Raw genomic sequence first — 25,300 nt, 5'->3', positions numbered from 1 at the left:
CCGATCACTTCTGACTCCACCTCTCCCTCCACATCTTGTAAATGTGCTGCTACAATAAATGACTTTTAGTTAAACCGTTGCGTCGGTGCTGAGGGCTGTCGTGGCCTAAATGCCAGGCTGTGACACAATTAATTCACACTATTAATAATTGTGTTTTCTGTTGGACCCCGTCGCAGTCAGTCAGCCACAAGCAACACTTTCTGACAGCTTCCTGTTTGCAAGCGAACAAACAGCGGTGAAACCAGCCGTGGTAATGTCAGGCGAGTGTCTGCTGTTCAGTCTTAAAGGGGCATTACGTAGTAGTAGTTTTTTACTCTGAATTGTATTAATGAGCAACAACAATAACAAACTCAGAATTATTTATCTTCTCCATAACTGTATAAACAAGCCGTTCTCAGAGAGGGAGGGAAAAAAAAAAGTCTGAGAACAGTTTTTGAAGCTAGAGAACATTTCTGAAAACATTTGTTCATTTATTTAGTTTGTTTAGGAATGAAAATTTAAAAAAAGGCAGAATTTTCTCTTCTGAATCAAGATTTCTTCTCCAAAAACTACCTGATCTGCATAACCATCTGTAAACTCACATCGTTTGGAGAATGATTTTTTTTTTTTTTTTTTTTTTGTACGCCTCGGCCAAATGCTGCTGGATTTCCTGATCTCCATATTGATTTACGTCTAAGGGTGAGCGGGTTAATTAAATGTGAATGGCGTGGCAGCAGCGTTATATTGAGCGCAGGGGTAAAGGCAAAGTGGAGCGACTGTTTGAGTTGCTACAACAGCAATCAATGCAAAATAACGAGGGAGTATCTGTCATCGCGCGGCAAATGGATGGGATGGAGTGTGATGTGCAGACAAATTAAGCAGCTGCTATAAAGCACTCAGGCTCGTGTTTGAGGTTTAGTTGTGCATTAGTAATGAGGTGGTGGATTAACAGAGGGGAAGGCTCTCCAAAGACGCTCCGGTTACCTGTGGAAAACGTCAAGACGGACCACAAGGATGTTTAAAGGACAGCAGGAGAGGAGGAGTGCATGAGTCTGAGACGGACAGATTCATCTGACTGTCCACAGAGAAATCTGGATGTTTTGGCTTTTTTTTTTTAAGATTTGCAGAAAATCACAAGAAGAGGAAAAGAGAAAAACCAAATTATATGTTGCATCTGCCTCCTGGACGGATTTATTTTTTTTTTTTTTTATTGCTCAAAAGCTCACTTGAGTTTTCTGAAATCTGCCTCTCAGTGGGTCAGAACCTGTGAAATCTGTGCTCTCACAATTTTTGACAACTCATCTGCAGCAAGAGTGTAAAACAGAATTAGAGCTCCAGTATCAGACGGTGGCTTCCTTAACACGCCAAACAGAAAAAAAAAAAAAAATGACTGAACAGTTGGATTATTTTATTTTTTTTTATTAGGTTTGCCTGCTGTTTGGTGATTTGACTCCATTTGGACTGCGTGTTTCAGTTCTTAAAAGCTGGAACATTCGCCAGGAAGAACCCATTTCAGATAACTAGAGCTGTCATTTCTTAAAAACTCGGATGAGAGCATGACCGTAACACTAAAACCTGTTATGTGAATGATTGCAGAATAACTCAGATCGGCCCTGCAACCATGTGGACGCTCAGGCTTGTTAATGAGGCTCGTGCAAGTTAAAGCTCAGGCATTATGTTTGTTTTATACTCTCGAACAAATAAGTGTGCTCAGCAATGTGACATTACTGGTACAATCTGAGCAGAGAGGAGCTAAACAATTAATTAAGTGTTTTTTTAGGAGAGCAAAGTTTCTTTGCACAAGAACGAATGCTGCCTTCACTCAGTCTGTTTGCTGCTGTAACCATCACCAGGAGCGCCGGAGTCGTTAGTTTTCCTCGTTCCTGCATCGTCAGTGGAGGTCGGTGTTTGTGTTTAGATTTGTAGGTGGTGGAAACTAACCAGGAGGCTTCATCCACTCAAGAAGTGTACAAAGGTACAATTTAAAGTCACATTTTTTATGCTGCTTTAGGCTTCCACTCCAGTACAGTTCAGAGAGAAATAATGTACTTTCTCCTCCACTTTATTTACGTGACAGCTTTTAGTTCCTCATCACTTTTAAAAAAATATAAGATTCAACACAACAGATAATGTGCCAGTGTTTTAAAATGCCACTCGTTGTGCACTGAAGTGTTTTTTAACTCTCTAAACTTCTCACGTGGTTTCATTTCACTGAATGTTTAAATGATCCAGTATCTCACCGAGAAGTCCAAAAACTAAGAAAAAGATCAGAACTTTGTTTTTTTTTCTTTTCCTCTCCTCTTACTCATCTTACGACCCCTCAGAATTAAGTCTCATATATAAAAATTGATCAGTCGGAGGGGCTAAACGTACTCTTACCTTAATACTTTAACCACACATTTTGGGATTATTTACTAAGATATCATTAAATCATGCTCTCAAAATGAAAGGATAGAATGAAGAAACAGGTAAAAAGCTCTATACCTGGTCTGGAGGCTGTTGTTTTTGGGGGGTCAAAGGCACAGTCCGTCTCTTTATGAACCCCGAGGTGGACTCACCAACAAAAATATGAACCCTCGACCCTTTATCCTCATCTTTATCTTTGATTTATGTGGCCCACTTCCTTTGCTCTCCCTCAGCATCACCTCTTACATAACCCTGGATATTGTTGAGTGACCTGTATTCATTCTCTCTACTGTATATTCACTGTATTATCTTGGTAACAGACCAGGTTCATCAAGCCATTTTGTGAAGAGCAGGGTCTTGATCGGTGGTAAATCAGGCACGTTCAGAAACACCGTGAGGACACATGATGGCAGAGAAAGATCACGACGAATCAAATATCTGCTCACCACTGCAGAGATGTTAAATGCAGATGTATTCACCACACTTCAGTCCAAAATGTGCACTGCGTCTGCTGGGAGCGACATATTTTAAAAGTGGTTGACTGAGGCTGAAGTGGCAGACGAGAAAAAAAAAAATATATATATAACAACCCGATTTTTGATTTGCTTCTCGACAGCAGCGAGCTGAACTCCACTCCTGCCTCTTTACTTGCTCTTCAAAAGTCAAGTCGCTGTTAAAAATCACCCCGAGGTTGCTGCTCACTGACTTTGCACTGGAGTGCACACTATTTGCTGGGATGATTTGAAATACAAAAATCTGCCGTGACGGCGTTATCTCTCCTCTGTATCCCCTCTCCCACCTAACAAGCAGGCAGCGCTGTAACAGACAGAAGCTGCATGTGTTGACTCGTCTCTCTGCAACATCACCGACCTTCCAGTGTCAAGTCTCGTAAAGAGCCGTCTGCTGTGTCTTGATTCATCGTGTGTTCTTCCTCTTCTGCATTTGTTGTTTAATGGACGTTTGCAAAAGAGTCAGACTGTCGTTTAAAAGCATGATTACGATGAAAGAGGCACTTTTAAGATTTACCGCATTTTCATTTTCATTTTCAGTGGGAGTGCTACGGGCACTTTTATGATAGCCTCAAAATCTCTATTTTTAAAACAGTAAGAAGTCTCGACACAACATGAAACTGTGCTGGTAGCATCACCAGGGTCTCTACACATGAACACCAGCACTGACAACATTGTTTGTGTACACAGAGTTACTAAAGTTTTTGAACAACTCATGTTAGCAGTAGCTTGTTCCGCTAGTTGAGAAATATCGATCTCAGAATGTGACGTAACCTGGAGGATGCTGCTGTCTTCTGGCTCCTTTTTCAACTTCAAGGTCAATATTGTTTTTCACTAACGACAAAACAACAAATTATCCTGCATTTATATGGAACTAAGCTTTAGGAGCGTTCCACCTTAACTGTCCTCCAGGTTACGTCACATACGGAGAACGATACTTCTCGGCTAGCAGAACAACAAGCAACTGCTAACGTGAGTTGTTCAGAAACTTTCTTTAAAGTAAATAAGCACAAATACAAAATAATGGGAATATTTCCAGCTTCTGACAGAAACAGAGACTCAGTCATCCAGCTGGGAAACGTAGTCCAAACTCGGTCACAACTCCACCAGCACCTCCGAGTCCAGACAGAGACGATACTTTTAAACTCTCACCACAGCGTGACAGTCGGACGTATTTGTGGTTTGACTGCATCTCCATCGTGAAGGTTCAGGACAAAAGCACGTCACGTTCCACCCGTATGATTTATTGAAAAACACGCCAAATCTCTGAGTGTCTCACCGTGACATCGCACCATCTTTATAACCAGCTGTCTGCGAGAAAGAGACAGAATCCAGCGCTTAACATCAACACAGAACATGAAAATACAACTCAGCCGGCAGGTGTTCGACTCAGCTGTGACTCGCTCCTGAACTCTGCTCAGCCACAATCAGATGGCATCCGATCTAAATCACCTCTGAACGCTCGAATAACGCAGCTTTTAAAAGCATTAAAGCTCCTCCTGCGCTTCCACCACCATAAGAATAATAACAATAACAATAATGCTGCCATCATCATCACCATCACCATCATCATCATTAGAAAAGCTGTTGCAGCGCTCACAACATCCCCAGTCTCTGCGGTTCTATCGAGCTTGTGGGCTTGTGAGAGATCAATGAGGAATCTGAGTCTGTGAAATTCAAGTACAGTGTTACCATCGCCCTGAGCGCTGTGTGATAAAAGAGGGCGAGCCAGACAGTGATGGATATAGATTTTGAAAAGGATTTTTTATCTCAAAGCCATTTTATGTCTCAGTGCATATATGACATGCAAAAAGAACAAGTGGATGTTTCAATTGAAGCCAGATGTATCTGATCGGGGTTAACGTTGCTCGAAGAGGAAGTCTTTGAAACGCTCTGCGCTCTAGGTGAGCACAGTGAAGGCTTCCTGCCAAGAAATACCACCATATATAATTTCTAGTAACCTGTGAAGTTTTTCTCTGATTCATCTTATTCAATTTAAATTCCCTATTGGACGCGTGCACGTCGGATGAAGCCCGGGTAACAGATTCAGTCATCACAGCATATGGCACTTAAACCACAAGAGGGACCCGATAATCTACAGCGCAGCGACAATCACGAGCTTCAGTTAGCTTTTGCAGTTAACTGTTTCTGCAACCAGTCAACCCAGCGTCCAGGTGAATAATAGAAAAGTGTTACTTTCATGATAGCGAGCGTCGCAGCCCACTGGAGGAGTCAAAGTTTGAGTGTGCTCTCTTCAAACGCTCCATTTTATATCTCACTCCAGGACAAACACACAGCTCACTCGCCGCTGAATCGCATGTTTTCACTGTCAGCCGTCTTTTGTGTGTTTTGAGGGCGCAGCATTCAGTTTGCTGTGGTAGGAAAACACGAGCTCTGTGCTGTTTGTGGTGACGGGTTCAGTGTCGCACTTTATCACCAGGCTTTATACAATAAAACTCTCTGTGGAGCGCTGCGTTAACTTACTGCTGAACATTTCCTCCTGCTGCAGCTTCACATTAAATGCATGTAACTGGCAAAACTTTTACTTTGGAGTTGGCTGGTCGCAGGAAATGCAATATGTTCAGTGGCGACAGGACTTCCACCATCATCTTGTCAATCAGATCTCGTTGTGACTCTCCTGCTCGCGCTGGCTGTTTTTGCATTTGTGAGCTCGTCAGTTCCAGCAGCTGTCTGCCAGTTAGCGCTAACAGGGCTGATCGTTTATCCAAAACAACGTCACAGGTTGACCCGGCTGCATTTATATCTCACGATAGATTTCTAATATTAAATCCAACTGCTCGTAAGACAGGAAACAAACGGATCCCTAAAATAAGTATAGAAGCATTACTAGTAACTGTACACTGCTTATTAATGAAAAAGGAGTCATTGCTAAGTTATGTTGCTGCCTCACAGCGGTGGTTTCATGTCAGCTGTCTGCTGAGGTTTAAAAAAAAAAAAAAAATAGCTAAAAGAGACTAAAAGTCTCCAACTAGCTGAGGGAAATTGGAGGGTTGGATGATGTGAGCGACACCTCTCAGTGCCGCCAGTTTATCCAGCGTTTAAAGAAAAACATTGATTAGTGGAGCTTTAAGTTAGCTGGTATATATAGAGAGTAATTCTCTGTTCCTGCCAGGCGTTTTATTATCATTATTAGATGAATAGTTCAATATTTTACAGTTAAATTCTCTCTTGCTGAGACTCAGAAGAGACAGATACCACTCTCATGCATTTTAATAAGGCTGTATATCTCACTGAGGGCAACAGTTAGCTTGCTCTTGCCAAAGTTAGAAGATATGCCCGGCAACTCTTAGCACACTAATTATTTGTTTTGTCTCAGCCGACAGTTTGAACAGTACATTACACTGCAGCAGACAGGGAACAAGTCAAATAACAGAACTTGTCAGGTGGTGCAGTCGTCCTCCGAGGACCAAATACAGGAATTTGTAATTTGCTTACTTTGAAAACTATGCAGAGAAACTCGGGGGCATCAATCTGCAGAGTAACTCTGTCACCGGGTTCAACTACAAACCCTCCTCTGCCATATTTTTCCCTCCACAGTGAATTTCCTTGGCTTCGGTGACACCTGACTAGCAACTCAGAAAGTCGTGCTGACACTTTGACAGGTGCACAACCTCCTTTTTTCTTTTTTTTTTTGGTGGCATTGTGAGAGTTCAGATCCCGGGCGGTGACGTAGCGCTCCCCCTGGAATACAAAACCAATCCCCACATGCCAGCTTGACAAATCACCTATCGATACCTGTGTGATTTGCACCAATGTGGAACATCAAACACGGTGGAGGGATCAGGACATGTTTGAATATGTGTCTGTGATGGAGAAAGTGAGGTTATCGCCCCCCCAGGCTGGCCTTTACCTCCAGTGTCCGATGACCCAAAAGAGCATTTGGTGTGTGTCTGCTCCGTTCATCAGCGCCACAGATGCCCAAGCTGTGCAAAGTAATACATCTATGAGAGCCGCCGCCGCTGCTGATTCATCAGAGGAGATTCACCGGGCGCTGGCATTGATCTGTGACCCATGCTTGTGCCCCAGAATATCATTCCCCCCATCAGGCGACAGTTAGACGACACCAGGCTCAGCAGCACAGCACACACGGTGACTTTGATGAGTGGATCTTCCAACTAACTCCATGCTGGTGTTGAAGCTGGCTGCAATTTCAGCTGTCAGCCTGCGCCTGCAACGAATACAGCCTTCCGTCTTTTTAACAAGATGAGCTGTATTGATTATTTTAGCATAACATTTTACATAAAAAGGCCCAGAGTCAGCACAGTGCTGCTGCCGTATGTTACATGTTCTCACAGCTTGGTGAGCTGCACAGCATCAGCTTCTCGTGTTTAATTTGCTTTTACTTTTTACTTCTGCTTTGCTATTAAAAGCAGCCGGCCACGACCTAACCATGTGCATAAAGTAGCCAATGATTGGATTATGTAAAACTGCAAAAACAGTGCAGCAGCCGCTAGCAATCCCTCCGTCCCTCGACAGCAGACAGTTTGCGTACCGAGTCTACCAGAGAATCTGATGAGTGACTCCGACAGGAGCGGCAGAAGACCAGGAGAGAGGCCGAAGAGGTCGAAGTGTTGATGCAGCGGAGACGCCGCCGACAACAGACATTAACCAGAGCTGCTGGGTGAACTAACAATTTAAGTCAGGCATCGAGAACACAACCAGCAAATCCAACCAGTCGGAGGCAGAGTTGCTCTGTGTCTTATGAGAACTCTGTGGGAGCCGTAATAATGGGATCATTCTCTGTTTACCAAAATGTGGTATATCGTCACGCCCACAGTGTTTTCCTTCGCCTGCCATTTCGTTGTATTTTGGATTGTCGGAATTTGCACGTGGATGAAAACTTTCACGACAGCTCGCTTCTTGTTCCTGCCTCAGTCGTGACAGCGCTTGTGTCCTCGCCACATCATCATGTTGGCGTTACATCAGAATACTGTGGTTGGACGGGTATGTTTTCCAAACTCAGTTATCCAGTCGAGTCCAATAGACCAGATTGTCTTTACAGTTCCTTTACAGCTTTCTGTCGCCAATAAATCAATTCAGGTTTCAAGTTGCATCTTCAGGACAAAGTCGTGTAGTTGAGGTGCAAACTCTTTCTCTTAATATTTTAGACTTGTTAACGTCCGTCTCTTTTGAATCCGAACACCAGAGAGAAATATTTAATCATTTGTTCCACATTGTGTTTTCTAAATGATGATATTTAACCAGACGCCACATATACTTACCTTCATTTTTTGTCCATTTCAAGACAATTTTAAGGAAAGGTAAAGTTGAGTCTATGAAGCAGAAACACAGGTGACAGCTTCACGGATCTTGCAGAGATAAACTGAGTTGAACGTCTGTTCCCCTGCGCTGCTCTTTAATTTCTAACATCTACGGCACTCAAACGCGTCTCCGGAGGAGCGTCAGATTACCCTTCAAGTTAAAAAACACGTGGCTGTTCATCAGCGCCGTCAGGATCTGCACGCAACAGCACAACAACTCGCAGTTGTCACCGGGAGTTTTGGCTCCATCTGATTCGGAGCAGCGAGACGAGACTGACAGCGCTCTAGAACGCTCACCGACGGGGCTCAAAATAAAACAAAGGTGTGACAACTGTTTCTCACGTCATTCAAATGCATGTTTAGCTGGTTGAGAGCTTAAAGAAAGTTCAACGCATCACAGTGCTGGAAAAAGCTCAGTGTGGAAGGAGGGGAGGGCTGCGAGTAACGCTGGTTCTCATGGATGAAATCAGCCAGTAAACACAGTCAATTTCAGTTTATTTCGGGACTAATATCGCCATCAACACTCTGTGAGATCCAGTCAGCACTTCAACCGTCAGACTCATTAAACTCCCAGGAGAAAGCCCCGGGTTCACCGTGGAGCAATAAGCTTCATAACAAATGAATTCCAGCGAGCGAGAGAGTGAGTGAAGAGCCGGACTGACACAAACACACCCACACCTCCGCAGTGTCGCTCTGTACAAACACACAGACCTGCAGCTTCTGTGGCAGACTGAATCACAGACGCAGCAATGGAAGCCGGGTTTGGAACTCCGCTCGCCAAAAGGGTCGACGCCCAGAAATGTCCCCAACACGTCAAAATACGGAGGCCATGAGGAAACACAGGCGGAGAGCAGCGTCTCTGCCACACACTTCTACCGGCTCGCAGCTGAAATCGATCATTTTTTGGGTGCAGTCCTGCATATTATGCCTTTAAGCAGTGCTTCATTTGTAAAACAAAAAGGTCCAGGAACACAGACGGGGGTTCTGTACCAGCGGGTCGGGGGGAGGGGGGGACAGAAAAAAAGTAACACACAAAAAAAAAAAAGAAAATCCACAGTGCCTGCAGCACATTGGACGACGCCCGGGGGCAGTTAACAAAACGAAAACTGTTCTTACAAACTGAGCATTATTTATTCACGTTTATTAATCAGAGCGTCCACAACAATCACTCGGTGAAACCAGCAGGGAGAGGTGCGCAGGAACGGCTCTTTCTCCTCGACTGTCCCTTCACCCTGCTGTCACCTCGCCTCCCGTCTGTTTGTGGACCGCGTCTGCAAACGACCACCAAGAGCAAAGAAACCAAAACTGGAGAGACACGTTCGGTTTGATCAGTGGACGGTCGCACACGCTCCCACCTGCACACATGCAATCTTTATCTTGTGAGGTTAAAAGTGATAATGTGCCAAAATATTTAGACACTATAAAATATAAGTCACGACAGCTTAGCTCACGTTTCATGCACAGAACTCTCAGCTTCTGGCTGCCAAAATAAGCAAACAAGCGAAATTTTCAGAGTGAAATAAGAGGAAGACAGGATAATTAACTTTACATTTTAAACAACATCCTATCAAACAGGTGTCGGTCTTGGATCCTGCACAAATGTAGCTCTTCCTTTAAAGATGCATGGAGAGGAAATGGACACAGCATCAGAGGTGTGGCATCGCTTAAAGTTGCTTGGTGGCACATGAAGCCAAAACAAAGCCATTATTTATTTATTTATTTAATACAAAGACGACTGAAATTCATCTCCAGGGTTCCACCCTGCATGTTCTGTATGTTGCAGACTCAAATCATGTTTGTTAGCTTTGAAACTGAACAAAGACAGACAGAGAAACACATGACGGCTTTCTGATACCATCAGCAACACGGGGAGCACAACAAACAAGATAACTCTTAAAAACAAAACAAAAGAAAATAGGCCATGCAGATGTGAGGAATAGATTTTGATCATTCTCGGCGTCTTGCGACACTCAGCTCAGCACATGTTCCTCCTTCCGCCAGTATCCTTTGAACAAGCAGCATTTTGTTTACATGAGACTCAAAGTAAATGTTTGAAGTGTCTTATAGCACAATGAGACCGCGTCGCTCTAATCTGTTATTCAGGTCTGTGTTTGTGCTCCGAGTGGTTGAGGTCTTAATAACAGAGATCCATCTTTGATGAGAGCGCTGCCGTAATAGAGTCTGACTATGTTTAAAGTCTGCGTGCTGCACTGCTCATAATGAATCCTCCTCACAATACACCAATAAAATATATGACATTTATATGCAAATTGGGAGGCCGGTGATACCACGTTGCCAGCAGGTATTAGGAGAAAAGCGCATCTTAATGAAATATCTCCTGCTCACTGGCCACAGTATTATACAGAGCTGCTCACTATTCAGCACAAAGAGGGTCAATTCTGGTTTTAATGTTGCTTGCTCACCTTTGACAAATTTGTTTAAAAAGGAGCAGCGAAAGTCTGCTGGTTTTTTTTTTTTCCTCCAGTAGCAGCAGGACAGCGGAGAGAGCAGCGGTTGGAGGCTCTGGCAGGATTTGATGCGATGCCAGCGGGGGCACGGAGGAAAGTTCAGACTGCAGAAACAAGAGCTGAGGACATGATACTCTGCAAACTTAACAGATGCTGCTGCTGCTGCTGTGTTACTGCACAAAAATCACACGCCTGCAGCTCTTTGACTTACTACTTTTTAATATTTCCTTCATGTTGCAATTCTTTGTCTTCGTATCCAATCTAAACAAAGCATAGTAACCACGTCATGTCATTTATTTGTCGTCATACAACACAGGATTGCAGAATAAAATGAAAGGTTGTAAACTCCTTCATGCTGCACAGACATCATACACATAAACACCTAGTACATCTCTTAAATCTGCGTCAGGGTGAATGTGAGCAGCAGCAGCAGCAGGACGGTGATGATAATGTAGTCGGCATGTTCGTATCAAACGTTCAACATCTGGGAAACGCTGTCCATCATCTTCGACTGTGAGTGAGCGCCGAGCATCGATGTTACAAACAGTCCAAACAGCTCAGAACACGGCCCGCCTGTCAGTCAGCAGCTTGATCCGAGATGTTGTGGTGAAGACAGGCCTCTGTGGGCGCAACAGCCTCTGATCTTACGCTGTTTTGCCAGCCTGAGTCTCATTTTATCCATTTTCTATTCCTACCAGGAGACATTAACCAGGCGATCCAGCCAGTCAGGTCCGATGGGCGAAAGACGGCGCGGGGACGTCACGGTCTGAAACTCCCGCTGCTCTTAATCCAAAGCACCTGCTTTCTTCGCCAATGATGATGATGATGATGATGATGATGATGATGATGATGATGATGATGATATTTCTGCCATAAATAGTACGAGTTTCAGCAATAAAAAAAAAGAAAAATGCAGCATCATTTTAGAGTTACTGTTGTTGGTGAGAAGGCTGCAAGCTGCTGGATATTCAGTTTCAACATTTGTCAGTGTGCCGTATCAGAACAGTTTACATTTTTAAACATACATACAAAAGTGCCATTTCATGATATAGCTGCCTGATGACGTATTGACCCCAACAAAGACCTTGTACCTGAAACCGGGAGTGAGTTGATTCATGTGGAGGCGGTTTTGGCCACAGGAGGTCAAGAGGTCCAACAAACCCAAGAAAGGTTTGGTTAGATTCAGGAAAAGAAAAATGAGTTCATCACTTCATTCACAGACATCAAGATGAGCAACTGGACAGCCGCTGAGATCCAGGAGCTGCAGCGTCTCCTCGGTCTCTGTAGCTGTCTTCGCTGTCCACTTGTTGTTGTAGCAGCACGCTGCTAACGGTCGCTACTTTCAAATTAAAAGCCCCCTGCTAAGCTCGCAGTTCTAAACTCCAATGTGGTGCAATGTTAAGCTCTTATTTTGAAGACAACTTCATTTTCACTGTTCACAGCCCAACTTCGAGCTTCACCTCACGTCACTTGTTTACACCTACCACAGATGCAGCTTTTGGAAAAATTGAGAAAATGTGCCGCCTTTTCTATCTAAAAAGGGCTATTGTTTCTCATTTCACAGTTTGACTTTTTCCGTGCATGCAGAAAAAGCTAATTTCTCTTTAACTTAGCACAGAAACGTGTGAAAGTCTGTGTTAGTTAACACTTCTTCACTGGCGACGATTATCAATCCGACTGGCAGGTGTGGCGTTTCAAGATGTTGATTAAACAGCATGATTATAAACGCACAGATGTACTTTGGACTGGTCCTGAAAAAAAAACACCGTCTTAACATCTTTTACTGCAACTCATGAAAAACGGAGTGAAAACAAAAGTGGTGTAAAGCCCTTTCAGACACATTTTAGATTTCATAAATGGAACGACTTGACTGACAGAAAGTGGTGGAGAGCAAAAACGAAGGTTAAAGACGTCATGGATAACGACGTCTGATCACAGCAGGAGGCACAGCAGGTAGAAGAAGCTCAGTTCGATCAGGATCAGTGAACGATGGTGGACACCAGACTGGGACTGAACACAGACACCGAGACCGACAGACAGCAAGGCTGAAGACAGTACGGAGGTGATTTATGGCGGCTCTGATCAGGGATGAGAGGACAAGGCGGGTGTGGACAGGAGAGACATGGAGCAGCAGAGGAAAGACTCAAGATTAAGGATTTATTTGAACCAACCAAGACTGTTTGACGGTCATTTTATTTTTTTCATGTTAAGTTTAAACAAAATCTGGGACCGATATTCATTAGCAGTAAAAACTTAAAGGCTGTTTTACCATTTTCTGTTGCTTTATACTTCTTTCCACTACATTTGTCTGATAAAATTGCTGCTTTGCAAATGAGTATTCGGTATTTAGAGGCTGTTTTTTGAGACATGTTACAAATCAAGATACTGTTGCAGGAGGAACATTGTGTGGAGAGGATCAACAGTGCATCAGAGACAAAGCAGCACATTTTTAAATCACCGATAACAAAAATTGTAACACGCAGAATTTTTCAGCCGGTAATCTGTCTTCCTTTAGTTTCCAACAATATTCAAATCCAGAAAAAGAAAAATGAATCAAAACCATCGAATGTAAAAATCACAAACTGCTGCAAACGAAACGTACAAAAACATGTTTCAGAGGATGCAGCGAACGCTCCGACAGAATTATCTTCTGCCTACGTAAGAGATTCAGGTTTTTAGACGCAATCTCTTCCTTTTTTGTTGAATGGCGCCTGCTAGTAACACCAGTCTCCTGTCAGCAGACAGGCGGGAGCTGACATCTCCCCATCGCGCAGCGTTGACAGTCTGTATCTCACTCGACTACAGAGGATAGGCTCGTCTGCAGCTTCCTGGACGTGGAAAGATAAGTGATGACCATATGAAGGGGAATATCAACCAGTTGCAGACAAGGTGCCAAGACCAACACATTTTCTTTTTTTTTTTTACTTATCGGGCTAATTAACCTATCAGGAGCGAGGCTGAGGCTCTGTATCACCAACCATCTGCTGACGTGCTGTCTGTGCCATTACAGTCTCCTCCACCCACGTCTCAGCAGACGCACCACCCATCAATCACAATCTGTTGCTCTCACCCCGCTCTCTCATGATTAAAGCCTTCTGCGGCTAATTATTAATGAGCGGGACATGCAAAAGGATATACGGCCGGACAAAGTAGATGACATCTGCTCATCTGCCGCCTCGTGCAACATTTAGGCTGGAAGGGGGAAGGATGTATACGAGGGAATAATGATCGTGTCATCGTGCAGCTGGTGCACACTGCAGAATACTTCTCATCACAGCTTTCACAGTGTAAATATGAGCACGAAACACTGTTCCTGTCTGCTTTTTCACATGGCGAACGCTACGGGAAAACAACAGCTTAAACAACAACAACAACAACAACAACTCAGCTTAAAGAATAATTAAAGAATAATTACGGTTTGTTAACATTTTGGTCTTATTTTCACAGTGGCGCTAAAACTGTACTCGCTAAGTGAACTGCTGGTATAAACTGAACAAAACACTCGGTAGTAGCTCACATTTTTAACTATTACACATGTGCAGAGCTTTCACACACACTCTACCTGGAGGTGTGACCCGAGCCAGCGACGAGCTGTGGCATTTTGTTCCTAATTAAACTGGGTGTTTTGAAGCATGCAAACACGTGGATGCAGGCCCTCTCACACCGCCTGTTTCAAGGAATATTGAGCTGTTATTCTGCCTTATTCTGGTAACAGATGTGGAGGGGGGTGGTGCGGTTTCTCTGATCTACTAGTGGAGGTAGTAACATGGTCACAGGTTGTGTCTTTCGCAACTCGTGAGGGAAAAAAAATGCTGATTTATATGTGGAAATGTCACCGTCACTCTGTCTGTCCTACCGACTCTTCTGCTTGGAAAACATCTGTCAGCCAGGCGCCTAGCCGGCGAAAACATGTCTGTTTTTTGCAACAAATTCAACAAGGAAGAGTCACGGCTGTGTTCAGTTGTCCTGACCGTGTCTCCGGTGAAAGGCGGCGTATAGACGAGACTTCAGTGCAGTGTTATTGCATAATCCCAGTGTGAAAGGGTTTTAGACGTCCATGAAGCCGAGGCCTGTGCTGCATCTGTTTGAGTGTTTTGTGACAGGATGGCCGACAGCCTCATATCTGCCTTTTCATTGCTGAAAAACAGCATGCCAACGGGCTGGAATGGCCTCCTCTGCACCACGCTGCTGCCGTGGCTTTTCATGTGTCGCAGTCATGCTGAGGCAGGGCTCGTCGTCCTCATGGTGTCCCCAAACAAACTGTCAAAACACCTCCACCTGGTGCATCTGCTCTTAGCATGCAACAAGGGAAAGGAAACCAGCGGGCGCCGTCCAACAGAGACCAGCCAAAAGTGAAGGTAACAACTGTGAAATACTGTATTCATGCCTGTATATCCGGTGCAAAGCCTTCAGCAGAGCCCCTCACACCCTGTTACACTCGGGTAAACCAGCTACTGACTTTAAATTAGGGCAATGTCCTGCTGATTTTTGTAGTTTACAGACCTCTGTGTGATGTGCGTGATTTAAAGTGGCAGAATAAAATAAAATCAAACAACAGATGTCGTTTTAAGAGATGGATTGCAGTGCAGTCAGACACTTGGAGGGATTTTCTTGGCAAAGTTCTCAGTATGTTAACAGGTTAATAACCAATGTTAGCAAGATAGCTAGCTAGCATTAGCAGGCAATAGCAGTATATATTAACAGGATGAGATCATTCTAATTAACACGACTCTCACGACACTTGGTTAGATCCAAGGTGGCCTCAAACCGAACGGACGACATTCCTCGGACAAAGACACTTCCTTTGTTTCTTTTCTGTTTTTCCTTTATTGACTGTTTCACTTAACATTAACCAACCAGCTAAAGCAAGACATCCATGAGTGCTTCGACAGAGTCTGCACCATGTACCAGGGTAATACAACAACAACTACAGGGGGCAAAGCTAACTCCATTCCTCAAAATAAAAGATTCCCACCAGGTTCGTTCTCCGGCTCAGGTACAACGTCCACACCCTGCACAGAAGAAAGCTACATGCTCATTCCAAGTGATGATAAACTCTCTGGACTCAACAACCGGATCGCTCTCATTGAGAGGGAGTTCCAAACCACAGATGAACTGGAAGAAATCAGGATCAAGGATTTCACGATCAAACAACTCAAAATACCCACCAAGTCTGTCAATAACATCACTTCCCACCCTGTTCACTGTCTGGGCAGGAGAAGAAACAACAGCTCCACCTGTCCTCGTCCCGATCATCGTCAAAGTTGAGCATTGCACACAAAAAAAAATCAGGTTCAATGACTGAGGCAGGCAACTAAAAGGAACAGACTCTGGACGCAGTGATCGATATCAAGCATATCACCAGTTCACCAGTCGTTCTCATGGATGGACTTCCTTCTCATCAGCAGTTTAGATACAGTCTAATACCAATGATTATTACTGACCATGCACCTGTAACATTAAGTTTACATAAACTCAACACCAGATGGGTCACATCTCCAACTCTTCTATTGGAAACAAGAAAAAGCTGTTTTAAGAGGCACAAACATTTTATTCTCAGTCTTTAAGAAAAAGAAAAAGAACCAGAAGCTGAAAATCAAAACAACACAAAATCATTAACACAGGTGATCCAAGAGAGGAAACTGAGAACGATGTATGATTTTTTTTTTTAAAACTGAATTCCTCAGACGTAGACTGAGGCAAGAATAATTCCACCATAACAAATAAATCTGTTCAAAACCTGGCAAATCAAACAAAACAAAGAAAAAAAAAACACAGTTGCCATCGTTGAAAGGACTCCACGTGCACGAAGAACAAACTGCAACACGTTACTACAACAAGTCGTTGCATCGTGCTGATCTCCAGTTTGTTTACGTCTGCTTCCCCGAGAGGTCACATGAGAGGGAGCTGCAGAGCGCTGAAGCCACGCCCCCTCGATCACATCAACGGTAACACTGATCGTGTCCAAATCGAACAGTAATCAGCACAAACACAGAAGAGAATCTCTGCAAATTCAAGTCCACAGATGCGCTCGATGACAGATGGTAGTTATCAGACAGATTGTGGTGTGAGCGGCCTCTCCTTAAGGGTCGAGGTAAAAAGCAAATAACACTCTGGAAAATGACGGAAAACATTTGCCGGCAGCGATTTCTTCGGGGTTTCTGCAGATGCTCCGTCATGCTTCAACATTTTTACACTCAGGTAAATTAGCTTATTTACATACAGGGATATCAAACCCCTTCCTGTTCAGCAGATGGTCGTATGAAGGTGACTCGGACCTTCGACCTCAAACAGAATTTCCATTTATTCAAGGATCAGTTTGGCGGAAAGCTCCGGATGGATTCTACCAAAGAGACAAAAAACAGACTTGTTGTGAACAGAAGTGCAGAACTGCAACTCATTTCAGTGTCGTTAAGTTGTTTGTACATACATTTTATAATTATTTGTCGTCTTGCCTGTTAGATAAGATGACAGTGTGTGTTACAGGAAAGTTACGGATCAAAAAGTCAAGATAAATTCTTTCTTCTTGACAATTATTATTATTTTTACAATTCACGTTACATTATAATCATTATTATCATACTATAGCAGTAAGACTGAGCATGACTACAAAAAGCAGAGATCATTTCTGGCTTATTTCAATGTGTCGCCTGTAGATTAACTACTAACACGATAATATTTATCAATATTATCAGAATTCAAGCTGGTTATGGATGTTGTTCCTCCTGAATGTGTTTTTTCTTTCTGGGTTTGTGCCTGAGGGGGTCAAACACGTGTCACGCTAATTAAGAAATCGTTTAAGCTTCACATAAACAAATTCACATTTACACAGATTTTAGTGTCAGATTTCAGATCGGCAAGAAACACACACACAACTTCTCCTCAACCATCTGGCTGCCTCGGCTACTAGGATGAGTTCTGCAGTGAGTCATCGTCGGATTTAGTCTCACCTGTCTTAAAGCCTTCACAAAATGGGGCGTCGTCACACCCTGATTGGCTGAGAGGTGAACACCTCAAGCTGCTTTCACTCATTAATTAGGAACCAGCCTGCACACAGCTGATCTGAATCCACTGCGATCAATCCAGAGTGACAAATTTTTAAAAAATGCAGCAAGTCCTACACGATGTGACGGCTACACAATTATATTGTTTTTCTATATTTTTTTAACGGCAAACCATCACTAATTTTGTACTTGATTCTGTACTTGACTCTTTGATTGGTACAGATCCCTGTGTAGTTAATTAAAATATTAAATAACAGGTTAGGGAACCTTGAAACTGAATGAATTTGATCTAATTGCATAGAAACGGTGGTTTTCCTCTAGACTAGTCTGAATCAGTGCCCAGCAAATACGTTTTTTCAGGGGGTTCAAGTATCTCTGGTGTTTTGTTCACTGGTGGCTGATTTGCCTGTTGCAAAATGGAAGAGATCCCTGCTGCTTGTTGGGAGTCCACTTAAAGCTGCAGCTCATTATATTTTCATAAGAACAATGTGTTATAATGTCACTTGCGTTGTGTCGGCGATGTGAGTGCATTTCTTATGAGACTGACCACGAAAGTTATCCCTGCTTGACTGAACTGAAGCGTTTCATCAACTCACAGCCGAGTCAGTGTTTTGAGAATATTTCTCCCTCCGCTTTGTCCTCGTCAAGCTCTTAAAGGTCCTCCTCCCTCCTCCTGACAGATTTTCACCTTGGGGCGCATGTAGAGGCCAAGATGCTTTGTGAATAACATTTTCAGTCTTGAAGGAAACTTCAGAAATTATTGAATTTTGAAGCAACATCTCGTACAAGGCAGCTTTATGAATACGGCCCCAAATATTCAACAGAGCAAAGGCACAAGGGCGGATATTTCAAATCTCTAGAGCCGTTTTTGAATGGGACACCAAAAGGAGCTGCCAGTAGAATTGTTGTATGGAATGTATATCAAGGAAACACTGACAACAAACTGTGCTGCGTAACTGAAAGGTAAATACCTTCATGCTTGTTACCGGCATGTCAGAAGATGCAGCTGCTCCGCATCTCAAGTCATCTCCAGATAATCTGAGCTAAAACAGCAACACACGCAAACTTTCTTTGGTTTTAAAGAAACCTAGCTGACTTTACTGACGCTTATTGTAGAGATCAGGTTGCATCTTTTTCTTTCGAAAGTGCTTCTAACTAGAGGTCAACCACCTCCACAGACACTCTGCTCCACAATATTCATACGCATGCTGATGTGTGAGTGCAGTGAAACAAAATGGGAAACTAGTATGATTACTTTCAAAACACACCGTTTACAATGATCATTATCCTAAAGGTTTGACAGGGGTTGGACTACAAAGACACCACGTGTCCCAGCAAGAACCTTGAGATGGAATCAAAAGCCGAACTTAGTACTCATCACTTTAACAACATTTTATCATCAAAGTATTGATTTCACAGATCAGATAAGGACTCCAAAAAGCCAGACTCTTAAAAAGTTGGAGAGATCCTTCATAATCTCTGAGGGAAGTCGGCATGAAAGCAGCAATAACAACTAATTCAGCTCCTCTTTGATGGGCTTCCCTCCACATCTGGCTGACATTCACCACGTCCACACAGAAGCACACACACACTCTTGTCCTTCCCCAGCTGTCGCTGCCGCCTGCTCCCGAGGGGTAATTGCACCGCCAAATCATTACTGTGCTCTCTTATCAAATGGCCACCAAACTCTTGGAAGCCAACAGTTCAGAACCCTTTCACATAAAACAAAGTGAAATCCAATAAGAGGCAGAACAACAGAGATGAATCTTCTCTTGGACTTGTCTGATCAAAATTATTTCCAATATAAATTCTCTGTAAAGGGCCTCGCTGTTTTTCTTGTAAATTTCCGAAGGCAGGCTGCAGGTTACAAGGCCCGTATTTCTTACGTGGCTCCGTCTCAGTCGAGCCGGCGATAATGAAAGTACCCGAGCTCCTTTTGTTGCCTCTGGTGGAAATAATAATAAAAAAAAAAAACAATCACATCATTTGCTTCTGGAGTTCAAGAAAGAAAACGCACTGACACACAACACAGCAGCAGGTCAGGTGGTTCACTCTGAACGCCGAGATAAGAATGGTGATAACTTTTAAAAACGTGAGAAGTTTTTATTCAGTATCTGTCTTATTCTGTAACAAACGGCATTTTGCATAAGCCCTGCAGCTCAAAGACAAGGTCTTGAATAAGTTACTTTAGAAAGAGATTACCTTAAAACATTTAACTTTAAAAGTTGACAGGCGAAATAGAGCTGATGGTGAAAGTACAGGTTTGTGGGTGTAGCTGCAGTAAACTGTAATTAAACTTTGCAGCAGCTAGATTTATCTTACAGACTGTTTCCACATCGATAGCGTTCACCGGCTAATTCTGATAGCATGTTTTACTTCCTAATTTAATGACCTACAGTTCCTTTTTGGCCTGGAATGGAAGTAACAACAACGGGTGACTACATGAAACGCACTGTCGCCCTTTGAAACGCAGATTTCTCCTTGTTTTTGTTACAACAATATAATGCAGATTTGTTGCATATTGTAAATCTTTAACTCTACAACGTAAACTAATTTCTAAGGTGCAATCTGTTTTATTCACTGATGCATTGTAACTAAACACGTCGCCGGTGGAAACAGCCTGCAGGGATGACTGAGGGCTGAGGTTGGGCGTGATAAGATAGATGCCTTGTGATGACGCACATATTCGTCTCCAGGCGTTCATATGTCAAGAGAGTTGTGTGAATGTTTATCTTTGAACACATCGTCTGCGTGAGAGCGCGTGTTAGCTGCTTAACACCGTTCACAGCTAATGAGTATTCCCAGTATTATTGTGAAAAAAGTTGCCCCGTCGCTTCTTTATTCCTGCGGTTCTCGACCAGGATTTCCCTGACATTAAGAAAAGCTGATTCTCAGACACTTCTGCCCTCAATTTCAAACTAGCACAAATCCTCTTAATAGATTACGCGCCATCAATCAGCACACACAAAAGAGAGTGAGGGAGTAAACTCAGCATCCATGACTAAGCTTATTTGCCCCGGTGGTGATCTCACCGCTACGATCGGAGAGAGAAAGAGAGAGAGGGGGTTTGTTGAGATGCACTTTGCCACCGCATTACTTCTCATCCACAACAACAGACAAGGCTAATGAAATAGGATATGGAGGGTTCCAGTCAAACAGCCCACGACTCTGACAATTGCCATATGGGACCTTGAAAGAGTCTCATCTCAGATAGTCCAGAGGGGCTGTCATTTCGCCTCAGTTTCATTTTCAGTATTACCGAAGGAACCCATAGCCAATTAGTCCAGCAGCCATCAGTGGAAGGGGAGAGGAGCTGCGGTCAGTGCTGGTCCTCAGATGGCTGACCTTGGAGCAGCAGACCTTCCCTGATGCATCTGGGTCTATAGAGGCAGTGGAGCTTAAAGGCATTTCTCCCTGCTGCACCTCCTGCCCCAAATTAGATAGGAGCTGCTCGATTACACAGAGCAGGAGACGTGGATCGCTTCTGCCCCCTACTGGCTAGCAAGATAACATTCAACATCCCTCACCTCCTCATCCAGAGACCAACAGCAGCAGCACGAGGTGATGATCAAATGTGCACTGGTGGTAAAAGACACAACACTTGAGAAAGCCGGGTCGCGCGAAGGCCCGGCTCGTAGCAGCACTGTGAGAAGTCGTGGCTAAGCTAAGTGGAGTGTGCAGAAAAGTCCGCTTTGTGTAACACTGGGTCCTTTCAAAGTCACCGAGAGAATCTGCAGAAGTTGGGAGACTAAAAAGCTTTTGAAACTGTTCTTGACTTTATAAACTAGGCCACTCCTGATCAGGAAATTGCACAAAGGACGCACACAGCCCTCTTTAATTCACACCCTTCCGTAATGAGCTTATGAATTATGAGTTTTCCGGGGGAAATAATGGATTTGTATGCCGAAGGAGCAGCCGGAATGACAGCCGCTATAAATGAAAAAAATGACTAGCGCAGTTACAGTCGGCCATTATGGAAATGTCAGGTCATTTCTTTTGCCTCTGATGTACGGCTTCTTAACTGCGCTGTGTTAAATGGAAACCCGTGTGCCATGTGGACATACTGTAATTACAATCATAACAAAATAATCAGGAAATTGAATTCTGTCTCGCTTTGCCATTACTGTGTCTCCCTTGGGCCATTATGCAGTCAGCTCGAGGAGGAGCTGTGGTTTGAGAGGTCCGCGTCAATCGCCGTGACATCACACAAAACATAAGCAGTGCGAGAAGCTGAACGCACACAACACAATGTATATCTGTATATGTTGAGTTACACACAAGGTTTATTTTCTCTCTCAAACCAGGATGATTTGTGTCCAACTGAAACTGTCTTCAGCACAAATAAAAAAACACAGGCGGAATGAACCAGATGCTCGTCCTCAGTTCATCTGCCCTCCATCAACGCGTAATGGAGCCTGGAAGGCAGTCAAGGCGTAATAAAAAACGCCATGTAATTGAACTCTAGCCAACGGGTGAGACATTTGTAATGCCACTATCATTACTTTTACCCAAACTGTTAGCATTATCGTCAGGACTTCATTAAAAGCAACGTTCCTCCATGTGTTTTAATCAGCACGTCCAATTACTCAGACAGAGTCGACCCCCCGCGGCGAAACTGAGATAGATGTTCCAAGAGGCGACGTTAACAAATGACACAAACAGACTTGATGTACGACTGGTGTGAAGGCTAAATAGAGAAAAAAAAACATGTACACCTGAACGTAGAGATCCATTTATCCAGAGGTCCAGCTGGTGATTTAATCATCGAGAGATCTGTCCATCAAACTAGAGATCTATCTATCTATCTATCTATCTATCTATCTATCTATCTATCTATCTATCTATCTATCTATCTATCTATCTATCTTTCCATCAAACTAGAGAGATCTATCCATGTATCAGTCAATCTACAAATCTATCATTTAGAGATTTAAACATCTAGAGATCCATCCATCTTACTAGAAATCTATCAAGAAATCAATCTGTCATCTAGATCTCTTTCTATCCATCTAGAGATCTATCCATCTGTCTTTCTATCTGTTTGAATATACAGTATGTATCCATACATCTATCTAGAGATCTATCCATCAAACTATAGATCTAGTTAGAGATCAATCATGTATCTACATATCAATCAATCTATAGATCTATCATTTGGAGATCTAACCATCGAGATATCCATCCATCTTACTAGGAATCTAAACATATATGTAACTATACATCCATCCATCGAGCTAGAGATCTAGTTAGAGATCTATCCATGTATCAGTCAAACAACAGATCTATCATTTAGAGATTTAAACATCTAGAGATCCATCCATCTTACTAGAATTCTATCAAGAGATTGACGTATCCATCTGTCTATCTATAGATACATCATCCAGAGATCTATCTACATATCTACCTATCTATACCTCTAGATAGTTAGATATCTACAGATCTATCATGCAGAGATCTATCTAGGGATCACAGCATATAGTATATGGTATACAGTCTATGGAGTAAATAGGAGGTACTGTGTGTCGGGTTAAGCACTTCTATTGTAGTAGTGGATGCAGTGATGATGGTGTGTGTAGTACTCTGACATACTGTATATCTGTTTACACCATCACTATGGTCTGTGAGCGATGACCTCTATTTGTTTTAACGTTAAGTGAAATCATCAGGCTCATTTCCACGTTTCCACATTAAGATGACAGCGAGCGGCGTCAGAGAGCTGAGATGTATCACAGAGAGCTTCACACCACTGCACTCAGCTTGGCTGCCAGTCAGAGGCTATTGAACTATTTTCAACAGCTCTTATGAGCAGAGCAAGTGGCCTCACGCTGCGTGCAATCACAGCGTCGCTGACCACAGTGATGAGAAAATAAATACACAGATGTCTTTTCCAATCAACACAAAATAGAGAGAGATAAAAAGTCATCTAAAAAGCTATTGAGCTGCCAATCTGCCTCGCCGAATATATCACGTCTTTGCCATCTCAAGTGAGGGTCTGGTGTCAAGGGTGTTAAAGTTCCAATGAGGTGAAGTTAATCTGTGTGAGTGTTTGTCAAACTCTGACACAAAAATTCACACCGCTGACCGATGGCAAGCCTTCTTGACTGCACCGACCTCTGACGGGAACGGAGAGCCACGGAGGACAAAATAGGAGCTACAGTTTAGGTTTTTAAGTTGTGTCGCACTTTTCTGCCACTGTCGGAAAGAGGGATGGTTTAAAGACAATAAGGAGACAAGAATCTGTATGTAGTTCGTCATAATATATACTACATATGTCGTAGTATTGTTGATTTGTGGCATGGCCGCTCCAAAAAGTGTTTATGAAGAATGAAATAAAACCACGACTAAAATCACCGAAGTGCCCCTTTAAACCTCAGCGGTTCTGTTGGTGCTGCTCCTCGACCTCACAAACTGCAGTCGCGTCGCTCAGAGGGGAACGAGAGGCGTTAATAAAGAGTCGCTGTGCTCTGTAAACACTGCTTGAACAAATAAAGGTCCAAATTTGGTCACGGAAATAAAACACGCCTCATCATCGCATGTGCCTCGTTAATTTGACTCGAGAGCCTTCGAGCAATTCTGGAGACTGTGGGAGACTCTTAAATCGGATGAAACGGATATAAATATATTTGAAATGGGACGTCTCAGAGTGCCTGTGTGCCTCCGATGTTCTGCATATTCCGGCTGAGGAGAGGAACAAGATAAAATGCAGTCACATATTCTCCAATGATGGTATTTAATTCTCCTGAGGGAGTCCCAGCGCCGCACCGCTGTGCAAATAGATCCTCCTCATTTTCCCATCCGGTGCCATCCATTTTTATAATGTGCAGTTTTGTATGACAATTCATCATCAGAGAATTCATCACTGCTGCGCCAAACAAGCAGGTACAGAAAAGCTCAGAGATACACAGCGAAGACGGGGCCGTAAAATATGAATTAACAGTTAACACGAAACAGAGACTTCCTTGTCGGGAGGTTTTTGGTTTGTTTTTCTTGTGTGTTTGACGCCTGAACACCACGACACGAAGAAGATAACAACACGAGCGAGTGAGTTAGTCGTTGCTCCTGATCATCTAATGGTTGATTTGTTCGTTTGTTAGTTTGTTAGTTTGTCGACAAGATTACGCAAAAACCACTCTACCTATTTCCACAGAACTGGGAGAGTCAGTGTGTCTCGACCCAGAATACACCTCATCAACTTTTGGTGCCGATCTGGATAAAACGGCTGAAATGATCCAGGAATTTTCTTCCCTCTCTCTAATTTTAAAGTCACCATGAAACCGAATTTCTTGCACATATTTACGTACATGCTCAGGTAGGGAGGTCCCTCCACCACACAACTACGTATCAAAGACACGACACTCAAGAAAACCGAATTACTGGGTTAGTCCAGCTATGATTGGATTTTTAAGACACATGTATACACCTTAGTCTGACTAAAATCAGAGCAGATCGGATTTCTCATAGTCATATTAAAACATGGTCACATTACTCCCTCATATATTATCTCACTCAGATCGGATCAGATTTTGCTTTCTGTGCAGGCTCGAGATTTTCTTCTGGGGCCGTGAGCCGGAAGTAGAAGGACGGTGGCGTCTCTCCTCCAAAATCACCGCGAGCGAGAGCACCATTGTGCATCTAGTTTGTGTAATTATCAT

At 43.2% G+C, this 25,300-nt stretch overlaps 1 long non-coding RNA gene across 1 annotated transcript; it reads right to left on the bottom strand.

Moving 5' to 3' along the window:
- Positions 1-16,667: 16,667 nt before the first annotated feature.
- On the bottom strand, positions 16,668-17,566 carry LOC119019803. The gene is made up of 2 exons (XR_005075158.1): positions 17,516-17,566; positions 16,668-16,987 (listed from the first exon to the last, which is right to left on the bottom strand). It is a non-coding gene; the product is annotated as an uncharacterized LOC119019803 (long non-coding RNA).
- Between the last annotated feature and the right edge of the window lie 7,734 nt (positions 17,567-25,300).

Source organism: Acanthopagrus latus, chromosome 5 (assembly GCF_904848185.1).
Source record: "Acanthopagrus latus isolate v.2019 chromosome 5, fAcaLat1.1, whole genome shotgun sequence".
NCBI classification, from domain to species: Eukaryota; Metazoa; Chordata; class Actinopteri; order Spariformes; family Sparidae; genus Acanthopagrus; species Acanthopagrus latus.
This window is presented reverse-complemented; position numbering and strand designations above follow the sequence as displayed.